Below are 21,219 nucleotides of genomic sequence, written 5' to 3' on the forward strand. Positions count from 1 at the left end.
GAACATGATGACATCCAGGCAGGCATAGTATAGATGCAGCTGAGAGTTATACATCTTTATCTGAAGGCTGCTAGCAGAATACTGGCTTCCAGGAAGCTAGGACCAAGCCCACGCCCTCAGTGACACACCTACTCCAACAAGGCCACACCTTCTAATATTGCCACTCCCTGGGCCAAGCGTATGCAAACCATCACACCAGACCAGGGATGACACCACCCACAATAGGCTGGGCCTTTTCAATCAATTACTAGCTAAGAATATGCCCTATAGGCTTGCCTACACCCTGATCCTACAGAAGCATTTCTTAACCAAGGTTCCCTCCTCTCAGATGACTTCATGTCAACTTTAACTAGCCAGCACAGTGACAGAGGAGAAGATAAAGCCTCTGGCGCCTCATGGGTCTTTTCTCTCTTGTGTATACTGTAATAACACTCAGATGTCTGGTAGAACCTCCAAAAGCCTCTTTCTGGCTTGGAGCTCATTCAAGCACCTGTGCCCACTGGTGGGGACCACTGGGAGCCCTCTGTGAGGATGGGCAGTCTCTCACATAACTGCTCTCATCATCTGGCTGCCAGTGGTCTGAGGAGCCTTGGAGGAAGCCTGGGGCCTACACAATACTTCCAGGAATTTGGTTTCAGCTCACCCACTTATTCTCAGGTAAGGTTTCCATGTCTGGAAAACACCTTGTCATTTCCTATTTATATCTTGTTTCCAGTGAAGCCTCTTGAGATTCAACAGTGTCATAAACTGTCTCCATTTGCTACCCTGGACCCCCACAGGGGGGAGCCTGTCCCTAGGGTGTGTAAATGAGTCCTTAGTAAAGCAACCTCTCCCTGTCCCTGAGGTGGTGTTCTGTACTCCCTACTTGGAAGCATTCTCGGTTGTCTTAACCTTGGTCACACTCCATCTGTCCCCTCTCTGACCTTTGTTTGCCTCTGCATACGACAAATCAGTGGCTCTGAAGAGCTCCGCTTTAAAAAGGAGGAGGGAGGATGGAGGGGAGGAGGAAAAGGAGGAGGGAGAGAAGGAAGAAGATGAGGGAGAGGAGGAGGAAAGGAGGAGGGGTAAGAGGAGAGGGGGAGGAACCATTTAAAAACCATTGGCCTAGATGACTTCACAACTGTGTCAGAATTCTTACGAGTCTCCTACTAAAAACTCATCTTTAAGTTTAACCACGCAATGCCCTGAGTCTGATGCATCTTCTCTCCTCAGTCTGAACCTGAGGGAGGGAGATGGGGATTTCTGAGGCCAGGCATCTTCCTTGTACCAGCCCCAGCTAGGGATTACGTCATTCCTCCCCCCCCCAAGTTCTCCCTCCTCCTGGAGTTGGAACCATTTCTTCTATGCCCTCCCATCCACAAGAAATTGTCAAGGAGCTTGCGAGAGTAACAAGCCCCCACCCCCATCTCCTGCCCCTGCCCACTCAGCACAGCTAACTTACCATGGAGGAAGGAACAGGAATTATTCTCCCCTCTTTACAGAGGAGAGAACATGCTCAAAGAGATGAAGGGGCTTGGGCCGGGTGCTAGCACTTGTTTTTGACAGAATGATGCAAGAACCCTTGCCTTTCTGAGACCCAGCTAAGGTCATAGCAGCCTCAGTAGCCAAGGCAAGAGTGGCATATCTAACCTTATTCCTCTCTGCTAGGTTTAGGACTGGGGCTCATTGGGCCACATGCACCTGAGACAGTTTCTTTCCTGCAGCTGCTACAAAGGATGCAACAGGAGGCACCTCCCCAACTCTCTACAATAGCCTATATGTGAACGTGGAACGTCTGACAGAGTCCCCCTAGTGCCTAGCTTCCAGGACAATAGCTGGACCCTTAATTCTCATTTTCCCAATGTAGCCTACACACCCACTCTACCAGACTCTTAAGGCAATGGTTTTCAACCTGCCTGATGCTGCGACCCTTTAATGCAGTTCCTCATGCTGTGGTGACTCCCCCAACCATAAAACTATTTTTGTTGATACTTCATAACTGTAATTTTGCTACTGTTATGAATAAAGTAAATATCTGTGTTTCCCAATGGTCTTAGGTGATGCCTACGAAAAGGTCGGTTGACCCCCAAAGGGGTCGCTGCCCACAGTTTGAGAACCACTAGCTCTTCGTCTTAAGAAGACTATCAATAGCTGTCACACTCTCTACCTGTAAATTAGATGCACCCTGACTGTGTCCCCCTCTCCTCTTCCCCCACACCCTCTCAGTCACACTAACAAGATTCCATCCCCTCATCTTGAAGATCACCTTCCCCCTTACCTGCCACCAGGAAGTCAGAGACAGACTGCCAGCAATGCTGTGAACGACTCTCTAACCTATGGTTGAACCTATGAGGAGGCGCCACCACGCTGCCATTTGGGCCCAAGCCCTCTTCAGCGTCCCTACCATGCTTCCTGTCTCTGGCATCCCTCTTTTCTTGGCATTACTATCTTCCAGTAAAGCTTTTATCAGGAAGGGCAGTCCTCCTCAGTATCCTGCCTTGACCCCTGAATCCTAAACCTTTCAGGCCCCAAGATAATAACTTGTCACTTCATTCACTCCAGATCTGAGGGGTCTCTGGGGAGGCAAGCGTCTTTACTCTCTGAACCGTCTTTGCTAGCCGAGTAATCGCATTTTCTTTTTTCTTCTCTTTTCGTTTCATGTGGGGTGTGTGTGTGTGTGTGTGTGTGTGTGTGTGTGTACATGTGTGTGCACGTGTGCTCCCATGGATGCTTCTGTAAGTGTATATTAGGAAATCATCCTCCATTGATCTTCAGCCTCAATCATGTGAATTAATAACTTAATGGGACAGTCAAGCCAAAGTCAAACAAAACAAAACAAAACAAACCTAAACTGTCTAGGAGAGGGACCCAAAGTTAAAATTCACAATCTCCCTTAAAATCATCTTTTCCAAATGTCCCCTCTAGGCTTGAGGGTGATCAGGAAGATGACACCTCCTTTTCATTTCCAACCCAATCGTAGTTTGAGGCTGGCTGGTCATTCGGTCTATTATGCCATGGGGAACGTAACTGCATCCCAGACAACAAGCCTCTACCTAAGGGCAGGGCAGGCCCCAATAAGCTCTCTGCCTTGCCTATAGAGCAAACTTATCACAACTGCCTACAGCAAGCAGTCAGGGGGGACCAGAGGACTCAGAAGGCTTTGAGTGACAGCAGCCCAATCCCTCATTCCTGGCTACAAAATATGAAGAGCCAGAGACCGCTCAGGGGTTTTACTTAATAAGAGTCCCTCTGTGTGGAAATGTGTGGGACTGTGATAGGCAGCCTGTTTTGGTTGAATGAGGCTTGCTCTGGTGACCCAATAGAGAAATCTACAAGGGACGGAAAGGCAAGCCACGTTCCCAGAATCAGGTGCCTGTCCATAATTCTGTGACTCAGTCATGCAAACAATGTCCCAAGCTTCTGGCATTCTGGCTAGACTCCACCCCCACAGTTACCTGACTAAAGCCAGGTATGCTCCTCCCACAGTTACCTAGCAACAGCAAGGTAGCCCAGCCCACTATAAGAGGGGCTGCTTGGCCCCTCCTTGCTCTCTTAAGCTCTCACCTTTCTTACTCTCTAGCCCTCCTTTCCTTTCTCCCTTTACCCCTCTCTCTACGTGGCCATGGCTGGCCTCTCTCTTTCTACCTTCTTTCCTTTCTCCCTGCCTTTCTACAATAAAGCTCTAAAACCCTAGACTGTCTCTGATCATCAAGGCCCGCCGTGCTTGAAGGATGGGATAAGCTTTCTCCTAATGAGCCACGTCTAACCTCCCGCCAGAAGGCCATCCTGTGCTCCAGCCACGGACCTGACCAAGGACTCGCCCGCGTGAAAACCATCCAGCGCCGCCTCTCCCCCTGCCCTCTGCTCCCTTCACCCCCGGGCTTCTATTCTGTTCTCAGCTCCTCCACTGTATTATCCAGCGTAGGATGCTGGAGGCTGAGAACCTGGTACCTGGGGCTGCCCCTTATCCACCACCCGCCATGTGGGGTCAGTGGCTTATCACAGCCAGACACCCACCCAGGTCCAAGTGGAAAGCGTATGGAGTCCTCTCGCGTCCACCCGCCCAGAGCCCTGGAATTCTGGCAGGACTCCGGTTCTCTCCTAGTCCCCTCTTCCCCCCTCCCCACGGCCCCAAAGAAATGTAGGGAGATAAGGCATAGGCACTGAGAATGCCTCTAACCCCACCCACATGGCTGCCCAGACACACCTCAGTCATCTTCAAGGCTTACTTACCGTCACTCTCAACCTCTGCTCACCTCTGAGTACTGCTGATTTACTCCCTAAATAGGTTTTGAATCTACTTTCTTGGGCTTATTATATGACTGCTAGTTGTTAGTCTAAGAAAGTATTATCATCTCTCTCGTGGGCTCCTCATTAGCCCCCTTCTACCTGCAGGTTCCAACCCTTCCTTACAGGATTGTGGTTAACAGCTTGTTGTTGCTCTTTGGTAAAAGTTAAAACCTATGACGAAGGCCCAGTACTTGGTACATCTAGCCCATGCCTGCCTCCCTAGCCTTGAACATGGTGTAATTCTCTTGAAACTCATGTTAGAAACTGTTGTCATTCCACTCTCCTTGATTTCTTAGAGGAAATGGCTTCATTCTGCCCCAGAACCCAATCACATACTGTTGCATCTCCCGGGATGCATCTGACCTTCATTCGTCCCTTCCTTCCTTCCTCCCTTTCTCCTCCCTCCTCAGTCCTCCCTCCCTCCCCTCCTGCTCTCCCTCCTCCCCTCCTTCCCTCCCTCCCTCCCTCTCTCCCTTTCTTCCTCCTTCCTCCCACTAATTCCTGCTCATATTTCATGTTTTAATCTAAACACCAACCTTCTAAGAAATTCTTTCAGACCCTATCATGGCCCCTACTAAAGTGTTCAAGAATCCCTGATATTTTCCTCCACGGTATCAATCACAGTTAGCAATAAGATTGTGAGTCTTTGCTGTAGGCAAAAAATTTCCTCAACCAGCTTTAATAAGGGTTCAACTTCTGCAGCTCACCGCCCACCCGAGTGGAAAAGAAAGGTTACTAGGCTACGGGAGAAGTGGACCTGTTTTGAAATAGTTCTTTGGGGGCAATTCCAATCTTTGTTGTTCTCAGTCCAGTCCTCTAACAAACCCTTGCCAACTGGCCTGAGTCCTCGGAAGCGGCAAGAAGCTGCAGGAATCTCACGAGAAGTTCTTTGGTGAGTTTCTCTCTGTGAAGTCACCACAAGCGAAGCTCAACAACACAATGTAAGGCAAACCAATACAAGCATGTCTGTTGTCAGCAAAAAACATCGAGGCGGAGCAAAGCAAGCCAATGCTTGAGCTCCCACTGTCTAAGGGATCATATTTATATTCCTTCTAAACATCACATGTCCTTTCACGTGTCTGCTATAGCAAAACATCCTTTCACTCGTGTGCCCCAGCAAAACATCATTTGGCATAACTGACTTTTCAAAGAAACCGCATGTTTCCACTTCATAATGCTGTGTCCTGCACTGAGGGGCTGTGGGTGTAGGGAAAGGGGGGAGGGAGAGAACCCGAGTCCAGCCAGCCAGAGTTCCTGTGCTCTGGGCGGACAGACATGGGAGGACTGCCGGACGCTTTCCACACGGCCCGGGTGGGCATCTGGCTATGTGAAGTCACTGACCCCATACGGTGGGGGGTGGACAAGGGGCAGCTCCCGGTACCAGGTTCTCATGCTGGATAGGGCAGAGGAGCTGAGAACAGAATAGAGGCCCCAGAGCGACACTCTCAGGCCGGAGATACGGGAAGAGGGAGAAGGTTCCCATGCAAGCGAGAGTCCTTAGTCCGGGCCTTGATGAACAGAGACAGTCTATGGTTTTAGAGCTTTATTGTAGAAAGGCAGAGGGAAAGAGAAAAGGTAGAAAGAGAGAGACTGGCCATGGCCAAGAGGAGAAAGGGGGAAAAGGAGAGAGAGAGGAAAGGCTAGAGTAAGAGGGAGAGAGCAAGGTGGGGCCAAGCAGCACCTCTTAAGGTGGGCTGTTATCTTGCTGTTGCTAGGTAACTGGGAAGAGTCTAGCCTGAAGGTCAGAAGCTTGGGACATTGTCTATGTGACTACTAGTCATGCTTCTCCTGTGGGGGCTGAGGGGGCAGTAACTTTGACAGGAGCCAGGGGTCCAGGAGACATGAGGGAACGCCTTCAGTCCCATGTAGGTGAAAATTACCATACCAGGTTTCACTGGGGTTCAAAACCTCAGTTCGACTGGAGACCACTCTATCTGTGCAGAGCCCACTGCCCCACACTACACTCTATTCTAAGCTCCAGGAAGGTGTTTTCCTATCCCTTGGCATCCAGCATGCTCACAGCATATGACAGTAGATATCTGGTAAACAATTTGTCAGTCAGTTGGATGAGGGAGAAAAGTGGCCAGAGAATAAAATGCATTTCCAGTGGATGGTTTGAGTGTCAAATGCCCAGACTGGAGAAGCATGGGATGTCCGTGTGTGAGCAGTATGTGGACTGGGGAGCATAGGAGAGCGTGTCCGCATGTGAGCAGAGGAGGGGTGCTGAGAGATAAAGGTGGGTCTGGAATCGATGACAGAGCTAACAGATACACTGGCCGGATGTCGGAAGCTCGGCCATGACCTTATGATGAGTAAGTGGGTAGAAAAAGAGAGTGTGGAGCTACTATAGAAGACCAGGAAAATGCAGCTCTGGGCATCTGCCATCCCCAAACTTGCCAACATTTCCCTAGGATGTAGATTCTCTCTCATGCTGCCTTATCGATATGAGTAGACATTTATCATTTCGAGAGATCTACCATTTTGGTTTTGGGGAATCCCCATGGCATGAACTGGCTCTATTTGTTTTCCAAACCAGGTTCTCTAATCATTAGTCCTAATGCTACCCAATTTTCTCTAATAAATGACTTCCTTCTCTGCTTAAGTCAGCCAGAATTGGTTTCTGCTGTTTACAGCCAAGGACTGTTTTAATTTGGGAGTCAGTAGACTCCATATGACCAGGCAGACAAGTATCAAGCATGTAGGTGCCAGAAACAGGTGACAAGCATGCAAATACTCAAAAGTGTATTTTCAAGACCACTCTGGCATCACAGGAGTTTAAGGTCTCCATTGAAACAGGAAGAGGAAGGTAACTGTTGGGGAGTTGGAGTTTGCAAATATCTGTGGGTAGTGGGTGCTGGCCCCACTAGATAAACCACGCTTCTGTTAGGATTATCCTAGAGTCATAGGTCACCAAATTGGTCCCAGCTGAGGGCCTGGGACATAGCTATCATGTGGATGCCCAAGAAGCACAGTCGGCTTACAGCCTTGTGTCTCCTGTACTTGTTGTGCTTTTCCTAACATGTTTGCACCCTGGTGATGTGTTTGAGAGCATTCCCCACCTGGAGGGGTGCACACTCAGGCATAAAGCCTGAGAGGAAATCATGGAGTCAGAGTGCACTCGCCACACATCCTGATGCCTCACAGAGGATGTCAGAACAGGAAAGACACTCGGGCCATCTTGTCTCCTGTCTTGTGGTCTCAGACATCAATGGGCCACAGGGAAAAACTTAACAGCATGGTTCCCACGGTTTCTCAACAACCCCAGAGCTTGATCCCTGGGGCTGGGGTGAAGCCCCAGGATCTGGGGTTTGTGAGTATTCCCTGGTGATCCTAACATGTGTTGTTCAAGAACAGTGGCTTTGCACCCTTCCTCACATCTCACTGAAGAGGAAACTGAGACTCCAAAAGAAATAGTCTCCTGACCAAAGACTCTTCTGCCCTGCTCCACCCTCAGCAGAGAAGCAGTTGCCAGGCCTCACGAATTCTGGCCTCTTTGAGAGTCTGGGGGGCACAGAGAGTATTTCTTTCCCAAGCCATAGCGTAACATTTTGTATCTGTGCTGGGTGATTTGTTGTTGTTGTTGTTGTTGTTCATTGTTGTTGTTGTTAATTTGACACAAGCTAGAGTGACCTAGAAGGAGGGACCCTTGATTGCCAATCTGATTGCCTCAATCAGATTGTTCTGTGGGCTCATGTCTGTAGTGCATTTTTGTTGTTGTTTTGTTTTAATGGTTGAAGTGAGAGGGCCCTGCCCACCATGAACAGTCCATCCCTTGGCAATTTGTCCTGGGTGGTATAATCATGTGAGTTGGGGGCTGGAGTTCCCTCCGATTTGACAAGGTCTTTCTCTTCTCCTTATGTATACCCAGTTCCTGCCCCTCCGCCATTCTTACAACATTGTTCCCATTCCTAGGTTGTGTTCAAGTTCATGGCCTCTGAGATAGGTCAGGCGTTTGGCTGCCTCATATTCTGCTTTAAACAGGCTAGGTTGTTTGTGGATGGGTAGGCATAGAACTCTATAAGGCTAGCTTAGCCAGTCAGGCCCTTATTCATTGACACACTTAGAGAGGGTTCTCTGCTTCCCTGTTGAGTTGGCCCAGCTTTGGTTTGTTAGAAAAGGCAGGAGGATGAAGTAGGGATTTTAGGGTGAAGTACTTTGCCTGAGAATGGCTCCCATAGACTCATTATAGGGTCATTTGAATGCTTAGTTATCCCCAGTTTGGTAGAATGGTTTGGGAAGGATTAGGAGGTGTGGCTTCATTAGGGGGTGTGTCACTGGGAGTGGCCTTTGAGGTTTCAAAAACCCACATTATCCCCCATCTCTGCCTCCTGCTTGTGGACCAAGATGTGAGCACTCAGCTGTCCTGTCCCGTGCCTTTGCTCTGCCACCATGGACCTTGAACTCAGTTAAGCATTTTCCTCTGTAAGTTGCTTTGGTTACAGTGTTTTATCACAGCAAAAGAAAAGTAACAGATACACGGGCCTCTAAACCCCACTCTACCCTGTACATCTATTTAACAGATTAGAGTGCTTCATCTCCGCATTTAAAACATATTTCATTGTACTAGCAATCTCATCACACACACATGATGTTCATTAGTCCCTATTCCAGCTTATAGAGTTCTGAGGAAGAGAGGTTGCAGGGCAATCGCACAGTACACTTCCTACAAGTTGAGGATGTCTCTGAGTATTAAGCCTCATTATGATAGTCTCATGCTGTTAGGGGGTGATACAGCGATCCCCACAGCAGAGATCAGAATAGCAACAGGTCAGTAGTTATTATAATCAAACTTCTGCCTACCTGCTAGGCCCTGTGTGAAGCAGTAAAGACAGAATTAAAAGACATGGGCCTCTGGATGCAAAGGGTCTTGGGATGAGACACTTTGTGCCAAAAGTATGGATTGAAATCAGTGTGTGTGTGTGTGTGTGTGTGTAATAGAGTGTCTGTGTATCTGTGTGAGAGAGTGTGTCTGTGTGTGAAAGAGTGTGTCTGTGTGTGTCTAAGAGAATGTCTGTGTGTCTGTGTGTGAGAGAGTGTGTGTCTGTGTGTGAAAGAATGAGTCTGTGTGTGTATATGTGTGTTTTTGTAAGTCTAAGAGTGTGTGTGAGTGTGTGTGTCTGTGTGAGACTGTGTGTGTTTGTGTGAGAGTGTTTTTATGTGTCTGTGTGTGTATGAGTATGTATAAGAGAGAGTATGTTTGAGAGTGTGTCTGAGAATGATGTGAATCTGTGTGTATGTGAGGATGTTTGTGTGCCTGAGTGTGTGTGTGTGTGTGAACATCATGCCAGAGGTCAACCTCAGATCATTCCTCAGGAGTCTCCCCCCATTTTTTTTTTGACACAAGCCCTCTCCGTTGGCTCTAGTGTCATCCATTGCATTAGTAGGCTGCTGGCTAGTAAGTCCCAGTAATCTTTTATTCTGCCTCCTCTGTGCTGGGACTTGAAGTGTGTGTCATCACACTTTGCTTTGTATGTCGGTGCTGGGGGCTGAACTCAGGTTCGTATGCTTAGCCAGCAAGCATTTACTGACTGAGCCATTTCTCTCTGGCCCCTGAAATCACTCTTCCCATCTGACTGGCCCCAGGCACTAGCATCAGCACCACAAATGCGCCTGGGAGTGAGCACAGGTCAGGTGCCTTCCCCTTTCATTACTTCCTGACGCTGTGTGCCAGGCTTCACGTGTACAATGCGTATCTGCACAGCCTTTCATTTTTCACCCACAGGAGTTCTGGGATTTGCCACTCAGCCGATTTCCCAAAGATGAAGAGGAAATGTGTTTGTTCATTTAAATTGCTTCATGTAAGGATCTGCTCAGCTGAACACCTGGATCGTATTTTGATAATGATGCTGTTGATGTTGAGAAAGCTTGATAATTCAATAACGATGCAATGCATCCTATTTTTAAAAGGAAACTTGGCTGGATCTCAGCTAAGTAAACAGAAGAGGTTTCTTTTAAGAAAATGGTAAAGGGAACAGATTTGCAAACCCACCAGAAGCGAGAACAGCCCTCCTCCTGGCAGCTTTGTCTGTGTTTGGCACTTTCCAGGTCACCTCCAGGATGATATAATGTCTCTGTGGGCCTCATGCCATCTGCTGTCTGTCATGGCCTGGGGCCCATCACTCCTAAACCTTCCCTCCTGCTGGCTTTCCGTGTGAGCAGTCCCAGGAGCAGCCATGTTCGGTGCAGTGTTTTCCTGTCTTGGGATAACACATCACCCCGAGTCTCAGTGTCCAACCAGCGGCTATAGGAGGAAACTATCTGATGTGATTCTGGCCTTGATCCAAAGCTGCCCCGAGAAACAGCAGTGGTAGCTTGGGATGGGAGCTGCTTCTGAAGCTGAAAGCCACCAGACAAACAGCCTGAAATCTGCTGTTCACACTGGCACCAGCCTATCTGAGATAGCCCTGTAGCCTTCTGAAGATATTTAGCCAGTTGGCACGGTAAAGACAATTCCATCCTTCCTGCTTCCATGGGCCATCCCCTCCCTGGAAGCTCCCTGAGGAGGCCGGTAGGCTGTGGGAAGCACTGACATTTAGTGTAGGAGTTTGTAGATCTGGTTTTCATCAGAGGACTCCAGGGGTTCCATATCCTTCCCTGGGATTTTCTGGTCACGGTCCTGACTCTCTGGCTCGTGATGCTCCAGCTGAACAACTCTGTGAGCGTTCTGGCAGCCTCTGCACCTGGAAAGTGCCTGCCTTGGCCAGGGAACTAGAAATCCTAGCTCATGGGAGCATGGACTGGCCAAGACCATCTGCAGATTTTGCACTTGTAAGGGCCTTGAAAGTCAAATTTTTAAAGAAAGCAAAAAGTGGTAGTAGAGTAAGGAGCCAAACACTGAAACAATTAAAAAAAAAGCAGAGAAAAAAATTGACCAAGACAGATACATTACAATGGAGCCATGGATTGCCAAGAGGGCATCAGAAGCTGTCTGTTCTTGCCCAGCCCTTACTGCATTATGAAGAATCTTTCCTGTGTCCAATGGAGTAGGGTCTCTTCTTGGTCCTTCACTGGGTTTCAGCTGGATTAGCAGAAGAGAATGATTGGGGTAGGGGGCTGTGTGAGTAAGAAAAAAAAACATATCAATATTGTCTTAGTCAGGGTTTCTATTCCTGCACAAACACCATGACCAAGAAGCAAGTTAGGGAGGAAAGGGTTTATTCGGCTTACACTTCCATACTGCTGTTCATCACCAAAGGAAGTCAGGACTAGAACTCAAGCAGGTCAGGGAGCAGGAGCTGATGCAGAGGCCATGGAGGGATGTTCTTTACTAGCTTGCTTCCCCTGGCTTGCTCAGCCTGCTCTCTTATAGAACCAAGACTACCAGCCCAGAGATGGTCCCACCCACAAGGGGCCTTTCCCCCTTGATCACTAATTGAGAAAATGCCTTACAGTTGTATCTCATAGAGGCATTTCCTCAACTGAAGCTCCTTTCTCTGTGATAACTCCAGCTGTGTCAAGTTGACACAAAACCAGCCAGTACAAGTATGAAAGCAAAGTCTAAGGTCTGCGACTCATTACTGTTTAAAAATGAGATAGGGTGTAGATCAGTGGTAGAGCCCCTGCCTAACATGCTGGAAGTCCTGGATCCCATCCTCTGCAACAAAGAAGGAAGAGGGGAGGGAGAGAGGGAGGGAGGGAGGGACGGAGGGAGGGAGAAAGTAGGGGTGGGAGTAGATTCTCAGCCAATGTGTGAGATTTGTCACTAGGCAAGCTGTGAGTGTCAAGCCACCTAGTGTCTCCTAATGCAAGGTCCTCAGAAGTACACAGAACAGACAGCTTGGCAGCTGTGCTCACACAGCTATATATTCCATAGTCCAGTGAAGCAAGACACTAGATGGTCCTGCAGACTGACCGAACCAACAGTCAGAGGGGCTTGAGTCTCACACCAGCCCAGCACAACTGAAAGAGAACATAATCTTTCCTCTGATCCTCTTGGACTCCTTGGACATGCTGGAAATAAACTGATGAGTCCAGGTGGTTAGCGGGCCTCAGTAGCCAAAGGAACGGAAGTTTAGAACAAGGAGAGGGTGTGGGGGGGAGGGGAGATCTGAGCCACAAAGGCCACGGTACACATTCCCTCAGTGCAATCCCAGCCACCATTTATTACCAGCTCTGTCCTGCCGGTCCCCTGCTGACTGTGATCTATCCTAATGCCAAACCAGGGGAAACAGATGGCACAAGATGCTGGGATGATCACAGAATAGCATTTGAATTGAGGCAGCCACAGTATCAGGTCTAGAATGCTTGTTTTGCAGATAAGGAAGCTGAAGCCAGGTAGGAAAATATCACAGTTCTGCTTCCCCACTAGACTACAATGGGGAAAGGACTGGCTTCCCCCTCCTCCATTTTCATATGCATGTGTTTGTATACATGTGTGGGCACACAGTTGTACATGTAACATGGAGGGCCAAGGCTAATGTTGGGAATCATCTTTGATTGGTCTTCCATTTAATTCATTAAGACAAGGCCTCTCAGTGAGACCAGAGCCCATATGGCTTGCCCTGTTGATCCCCTGTCTCCAAGTATGGAATTACATACATGTGGGCTGCTATGGTTACCTGGCATTTACTTGGGCTCTCAGATCCAAACTCAAGGGTCTTATACTTGCAGGGCAAGTGCTTTAATCACTAAAAAATCTTGCAGCCCAATGATTATTTTTGAACTCAAAGGCTTAGCAACGAACATGGCCCAAGAAAGCTACTCAATAGATGTTTGGGATGGAGAGAGAGGGGTGTGGCGGGAGAGGGAACTTGCTAAGGTCACTGGTGTGACTGTCTGGATCGCACCCCCACACCCTCTCCCCAGAGAGCTGGCCACTGTCCTTCTCAACATTTCTGTCTCTTGCCAGTGCACCCAGGAGGCCAGGCTTGCTGTCCCTGCTGTCCAGAAGACATTACTGATACCATCAGACTCCAAAGCATCCTCTGTTCGGGGGCAGCATTTGGGTAGCTCCCTGGTTCATTTGAGCAGCATCAGAGAGTTAAGGGGATATTCAGTTTACATCCTTGCTAAGGAGCTAAGGTGGTACCTTCTCAGGTTAGGGTTTATGGCTGAATAAGACTCAAGAATAAGACGTTGCCTCCACCCCCCAGAGAGCAGAGCCAAGGAGAGTTAAGTGTAGGGCTCCATAGGACCCAAGCAGGATGAGGCAGACCGTCTAGCAAGGCATTCATGCAAAATGGTAGGGTTCTTGAAACAAACAAACAAACAACTATTAGGCAGGACCAGAAAACAGACCAAGAGAGAGAACAGAGGGGACCTGCTCCAGCTCAGACACTGTCAGAGATGGAGAAAGATTAGATGCAGAACCTGGGCTGTTCATGAGAGAAAGCAGTGGCGAACCTAGCAAGTCTGTAAGGCAACAGAGTTCATCTGTAGATTCTACAGGGCAGCAATAGCCTCCCCCAAATGGGGGCATAGGAGAGGGACATAGGAGCTATTAAGGGAACTGATCCCATCGGAACAAAAATTTTATGTTGTCTTAAACCCAACTCTATATTCTGCTATCTCTGGGATTCCATCACTATCCTTAGTAAGGTCTACACTTTAAGGATGGCTGGAACTCAGAGTGGGGTGTGACCTTCTTCTCAGCCTCTAGGCCCTATCAGAAATGTGACCTTCTTGACATCCAGGCTGGGGCCAGCCCTTTTGTCTCAGGGCTGCTGCTGCTGGGTCCACTGCTTGCTCACACCCCCAAGTGTTACGATCTTGTTGAGAAATTAGACGTATTTGAGAAGTACCGTGTGGGGCACTTGTGGCAACCATAGTTTCAGGCCTACCTGAGCACGGGAGCCTTGGTGGCCCATGGAAGATGCTCAATAGATGTTTTCAAAGGGAGGAAAGGAAGGGATGGAGAGAGTGGTCCAAACTATGACAGTGTAGAATCAGACCTCATTCCATAGTCTCCATATGCTTGCTCACATAGCTTCATATACTAGCTGGCCTCTTAGAGGAAATACATTTGGACCTGAGCATTCCATACTGGGATGAGGGTTTGAAGTGAAGTCACCATGACAAGGTCACAAAGGCTTCACACCAGGACAAGTGAGAGCAGCATTGTTGGGGCAGTCTCAGATACATGGGTTAAAGTCAGCGATGATCAAGATTTGTTTTGTAACCAGAAGAAAGCATCACCATATGAGACCAGGTGAGAGTATACTGACCTGCCAAAAGCAGAACCGTGTATCCCCTCAGCTCCCATGTTCTGGATTGCTTTGCTTTCTACTGTTGTGATAAACATGATGAGCAAAGCATCTTAGTGAGGAAAGGGAAAGACTATGTTTCTATATCACGGTCCATCACTGAGTGAAGTCAGAGCAGGAACTTAAACAGGAACCTCTAGGCAGGAACTGAAGCAGAGATCATGGAGGGATGCTGCCTTCTGCCTTGCTCCCCTACAGCTTGCTTTGCTTGTTTTCTTATACAGTCCAGGACCACCTGCCCAGGGATGCACTGTCCATGGTGGGTTGGGCTCTCCCACATCAATGCTTAATCAAGAAAATGCCCCCATAGACAAGCCCACAGGCCACTATGATGGAGACAACTCCTCAGCAGAGTCTTCCTAGGTGATTTTAGTTTGTGTCAAGTTGACAAAAACTAACTAGCATATCCCTCTTACCAATGTATTATTCCCACCCTAACCTCCAAAGTGACCAAAGTAGTAGAGCAATATTAACTCATTTCCCTTAATGGAGTATCAGGGAACCTGAGGTACAAAGAGCTCAAAGGATTGTCCCAAGCTCATTTGCTATTGGGAGCAGAGACATAAGAATTAAAAGGTGCTTTCTCTCCTGAGCTCACACTAGTTCTTAGAGAACAGAGCCGATCTGGAGATTCCCATAAGCCATGGATGTATTTGGACAAAGGCATACTTCCTGGTATTCCAGACTGACAGTCCAGCCAGAACTACCACCTCTTGGGGTTATAATCCCTTCAGTGAGAAGACTAGAAGCTTTGAATCACTGAGATGTTAACTCCAGCAACATAGGACCCAAGAGATCATGGACTGAATTAAGGAGGTAAAGATGTGGTAACTACATGGACTCTGAGTGAAGACAGTCTGTGCTTGCTGACTTCTGGTCATTCATTCATGTGTCTAATGGTGTGACTTTGGGAACTTGAAAAAACTCAAACTAGAAAAGTCCTGTTCTTTGCTCACAGATAATATAGAGACTTGACCAACACTGGAAGCTAGACATGACTTTTTGCCTGTCTTCCTTTGTCTTGGTTAGGGATCTTATCTACCAGGCCTTTGCTCATTCTCATGACATATTTTACTCTTAATGACTTTGTGGCTGTGATGTCCAGCTCAGATTTTGAATGACATGGAACATTTAGATGGATAGCATATACAATTGTCTGTCAGTCTATCTATCTGTCTGTCTATCTCTATCTATCTATCTATCTATCTATCTATCTATCTATCTATCTATCTACTTATTTATTTGTTAAATGCCCATTATTCAACCAATGTAAGAAATGCTTTTAAGAGAAAAGCCATTTGCTGATGTCAGAGTCAACCCATCCCTCATTATATAACAGGTTCCTCCCAGGTTAAAACCTTCCATCTTGGAGAAAAGCTTCCTGAGACACAGACTTAAAGAGAAAGTGAAAATGGGATGTTTTAGGACAGAATGTTATTAAGAGGTGAAAGAACAGGATGTCTAGATCCATCTTCCAGGGAAACTCCATCAAGATAGGAAGTGAACAACTCAAAATAGCTGAGAGAAATTCCTGAAACTGACAAGACTCATTAGACCCCCTCCCTACTCCCTCCTCAAAATAAACAATAAAGACTGGTGAGAGTTACTATCAGACAAGCAAAGCTACAGAGAAGAAGCAGGGACCAGCCAACTGCATACAAGAAACTAAGATCAGCCCAGCTGACTGGAAGATGTTTAAACCAACTGAGGCACATGGGAAGGACACTCTCCAACATGTTGAGCTGCCTGTAGGCTATACAGTGTGCTTCCAGTTCCCAGTTTTTGTGATCTGTCACCTGTTCTGGGGCAGGCTTTGGTGATACAGTGTCTTTGCATCATTTCTGCCCCTATGAGTAACCCCTCACCCATATTCCTATAAATAAACCCAGTAAAACTCATTGGTTTACCAAGTTGGACTTTGGTGGCATTGCACTTTGTTCTGTAGTCAGTTCCCTATCTTGGGTGAGTGTTATATGTCTCCAGGAAAAATATGTCCTGCAACACCCCTTGAAGTGGAAATTTCTGCTTTCTTTAGAAAGTCAGTTATGTCAGATGATGTCTTGCGGGGGATCCAGGTGAAAGGATGTTTTGCTAAAGCTGACACGTGAAAGGGCAAATCATTTTTTGAAAGAATATAAATATGACCCCACAGAGAGTGGGAGCTTGAGAAGTGGTTTTCTTTGCTTTGCCTCCCTTGTCTTTGCTGACAACCTACATGTATTGGTTCGCCTTACATCGCGATGTTGTGCTTCACTTGTGGTGACTTCACAGAGAGAAACTCACCAAAGAACTTCTGGTGAGATTCATGCCTCTTCCACTGACTCTGGCCAGTTAGCGAGCCTCAAGGTTTCTTTTGAATTGAACCGCCCTTGCTGGTTCATGTGTGGTGTCTGCTGCATGGGCTAGATTGCAGTCTTTGATTCATGTGTGGTGTCTGCAGAGTGGACTGGACTGAGAATGACAAAGATTGGAATCACCCCAAAGAACTATTTCTAAATTTCCCTTGTATCCTAACAACCTTTCTTTTCCACTACCTCTGGTGGATGGTAGGCTAGATGTTGAACCCTTATTAAAGTAGGTTGCAAAAGATATCTGCCTCCACAATCACCCAGCCAACTGCTCTCATTCTGCTCCCCCAGCCCTATGTAACCACTGAAGTTGTGCCATATTTTACAGTTTGTAAAAGGATAAAGTTCTTACTTGATCTTCACAAAAATGTCATGGAGCACACCAGGTAGGCATGCACAAAGAGGAGGAGTCATGCTATGATGTTGTTAGTTAGCATTTATTGAACAAATATTTACTCACATGTATTTATGAGTGAGATAACAAGATCTGCTGACTTGGTTCCCTGGACACTTTCAGACCTCACCAGGCACTGACTTCTAAGGCTAGAGATGAAAATGACTTTTCCACTGGATGCAGGTCAAAAGACTTAATAATACAGCATAAACAATTCACAGCAACCTGGTAGATCCTAAATGACTCATGCTTCACTTGAATAAGAAACCAGAACCTCTCATGCTTGCAACATGAATACACAATCGGGAGCCGGGCGTGGTGGCGCACGCCTTTAATCCCCTGCTTGTGGACGTTGTACATCGTGGTGCGCACTAGGCTCCGCACCACGATGTACAACGTCCACAAGCAGCACAGCTCCAAACTTTGTCTCTGTAACTCCTTCCATGGGTGTTTTGTTCCCAATTCTAAGAAGGGGCAAAGTGTCCACACTTTTTTTGGTCTTCTTTCTTCTTGAGTTTCATGTGTTTTGCAAATTGTATCTTATATCTTGGGTATTCTAAGTTTCTGGGCTAATATCCACTTATCAGTGAGTGCATATCATTTGAGTTCTTTTGTGATTGGGTTACCTCACTCAGGATGATGCCCTCCAGGTCCATCCATTTGCCTAGGAATTTCATAAATTAATTCTTTTTAATAGCTGAGTAGTACTCCATTGTGTAAATGTACATTTTCTGTATCCATTCCTCTGTTGAGGGACATCTGGGTTCTTTCCAGCTTCTTGCTATTATAAATAAGGCTGCTATAAACATAGTGGAGCATGTGTCCTTCTTACCAGTTGGAACATCTTCTAGATATATGCCCAGGAGAGGTATTGCAGGATCCTCCAGTAGTACTATGTCCAATTTTCTGAGGAACTGCCAGACTGTTTTCCAGAGTGGTTGTACAAACTTGCAATCCCACCAACAGTAGAGGAGTGTTCCTCTTTCTCCACATCCTTGCCAGCATCTGCTGTTACCTGAAGAGGCCACATCTTCTAAGAACCTTCTTGTTATGTGGATGCTACAGAGTCCCAAGATGGTATGAGGATCATATGGGTACATGCAGCTTCCTGGCTTAGGCATCTTCTTATCATCATGATTGGGGGATGTTCAAGTCATGGCAGCATCTTCAGAGAAATCCTTTATTTACCAGTGAGAAAACAGTCCCAGAGGTCTAGGGAGAGGCCACACAAAGACTGCGTGCCTGAGAAGAAGTTAGGGCCAGAACCTATGCATTCCAGTGGAAGGTCCCTTACCAAGAATGGGTTGATCTTCCTAAGTCACCTTTGAGCAACCACCTCCTGCTTTCTTCTTTGTATTTCTAAACCCACCTTGTCTTACATTTGACCTTTCTCGAGCTAATCCCTCATTTCAGAGAGTATTTCCACTTGTGAAAGTTGCAACCTAGGTCAAAGGTGTCTCCCCTTCTCAGGAAGCTCTCCAGACCACAGCCAGAGAGTCGCCAGCCTCACTCCTGGGTCCCCTAGAACTGCTGGTGACTTTCAGGATGATGATCTGTTTCAGAGCCATTTGTTACCCAGTCCCAACCCTAAAGGCCTGTCCTCCTTGAGGAAGTGCCACAGAACGGAAAGCAGTGTCTTCCAACCTTAATTTACTCAAAGAATAGTTTCAAAAGGTATCGTTTAGAGTTGCCATCCTGTGTGGCACATGCATGTGTGCACGTGTATGTATTTGAAACAAATCATGCTATGTAGCAGGTTGGCTTTGAATCCATAGTCTGCCAGCCTAGCCTTAGTGTTAGGATTACCTACTGGAAGTACACTGCACCTGCCTCAACTTTGTTCATTTGTTTGTTAATGGGCTTGCTTTGTGGGGTCAGTCTCATTATTACAGTACTCAAGCCCTGGGGTTTATTGTAACTGTAGGTTATTATAAAGCTGTTTAATGAACATTATAGAAACTGATGCTTTAAACTGCAGGCTAAAAGCAGGCTAAATATCAAAAGGGAATCACTCCGTGATGAAATTGAAACTAAGCTTTTTATCTGATCTGAGAAATCAAGATTGGACACACCACACTCAAAAGTCCTGGACAAGCCCGTTGTAAGTACTGTGAAATTAAGCCGCTCTTGCCTTAATCCTTCCATGAGTTGCTAAAGAGCCACTCATCAATCGAGTGCTTTTCTATCTCTCTGTCTGTCCCCACTGCATTAAAAACAAAACAAAACAAAACAAACAAACAAACAAACAAAAAACGCAACTTGGAAATGACCTATACTTTGGGGGTTGTTTTGGTTTCTTCAGCCATTTTGTGTCTACGAAACCAATCCTCTCAGCCTGGCTTAATGGAATACTTACTCTGTTTCATGCAATAAAAATATTGCCAGATTCTACCATTGAAAATAAAGATGGTTGCATTGTAGTTTTGTCCTTTGACAAAGCAAAACCAAATTCCTTCCATCTCGTCCTCATCTTCCTCGTTTCCGTTTTGGTTTTGTTTGGTGTTTTTTTGACAGGGTTTTACTCTGTAGCCCTGGCTGGAATCAGCTCTTAGCAATCCTCCTGCCTTGGCCTCTTGCATTCTGGGATTACAAGCATGAATCACCACACTTGGCATATTGGTTCTCATCTTAATTGAGTGTTGACTATAGAACTCACACAAGCACCATGTGTGGTAGACGTTGGGCAGGTACTGAGCACCGGACGAGGAGTCCCTCACTGGCCCTGCTGTTCCTGGAGCAGCTTGAGGACAACGCTGCTCCTCTTCAAGAAGCCAAAGGCAAGCCACAAGGAGAGACATCAGCATAGTCCATGCTGCCTATGGACCTGCTTAATGATACCATGGGGAAGGCATTTGAATTTGGTTTCTAAGATTTTAAACAAATTTGTAATACCAAGAGTTTCCCTGAACGTTCTCTTCCCAGCAAGTTGCTTTGGTGTTAGTTAGAGGTTTCCTCCTGCTCAGTAAGTCCTGCCCTGGTGTCCTGAACTTACTGCCCTGGAACAAGCTCACTGTACAATGTTCTCCTATTGAACATGCCCATCCCTTCCCAGAAAGTTGCTTAAGCTTATAGTGTGAATCTGAAATGTCTCCTATTGGCTTCTGCTTTGAAAGTTTAGTCTTTAGCTTGTAGGGCTATTTTGAAAACTGTGACACACTTAAGAGGGACTTCACTGGCAAAAGTAGGCAACTAGGAGTGGGTCTTACATCTGAAAAACAAAGACCATGAAACCAGGAAAGAGAGCTGTCTGACAGAAGAAGGTGTTTGTTAGGAGGCGGTGAGAGGGGGAAATGAGGGTGAGTGTGCACTACAGTGCATGTGTATGCATGAGATCAGAGAAGAATCAATACAATTTTAAATCCTAAAACTGCACAAGGCTTGATAGTTATAGCATGTGTTATTTGGGAATTATGATTGACAGTGGCTAAAGATGAGCTGTTTTTTAAAAAAGGAATTGAATATAGTCTTCGTCCCTGGGTAGTGGAGAAGCATTTCCTGATGCAGGAAGTTAGAAAACAGTCTTTAAGGAAATAGAAACTGAGAGGTCAAAGGTCAGCTCTGATGGGGTTATACTCTAAACCTGAGCCAACAATGGCTTCCTGGCTCCACTTTAGATGCCCCAATCCAAGGCTACCCCATTTTCATTGTCTTCCTTGGTAGCAAGTCAAGTCTTGGCAAGTGAAATCAAATTAAGATGAAGTCACACTGGAATAGGGTGGGCTCTACTAGTGTATGATTGTTTTTCGCTATAAGAAGGGGGCTGGGGATACAGTTCAGGAGTAAAGCATTTGTCTAGTGTATATGAGGTCTTAAGTTCAGGACCACACACAAGAAGAAAGGAGATGTAGCTTGTTGTCTGTAGTTTTATGCTCTACTTGTCTTTGCTCCAGGATTGGGGGCCACGCTATCACCCTTCACCTAGCTTCCCTTGAATCTTTGGATAAAAGATACACACACACACACACACACACACACACACACACACACACACACACACACACACACA

This window comes from Mus caroli, chromosome 16 (genome assembly GCF_900094665.2).
Source record: "Mus caroli chromosome 16, CAROLI_EIJ_v1.1, whole genome shotgun sequence".
Taxonomy (NCBI): Eukaryota; Metazoa; Chordata; class Mammalia; order Rodentia; family Muridae; genus Mus; species Mus caroli.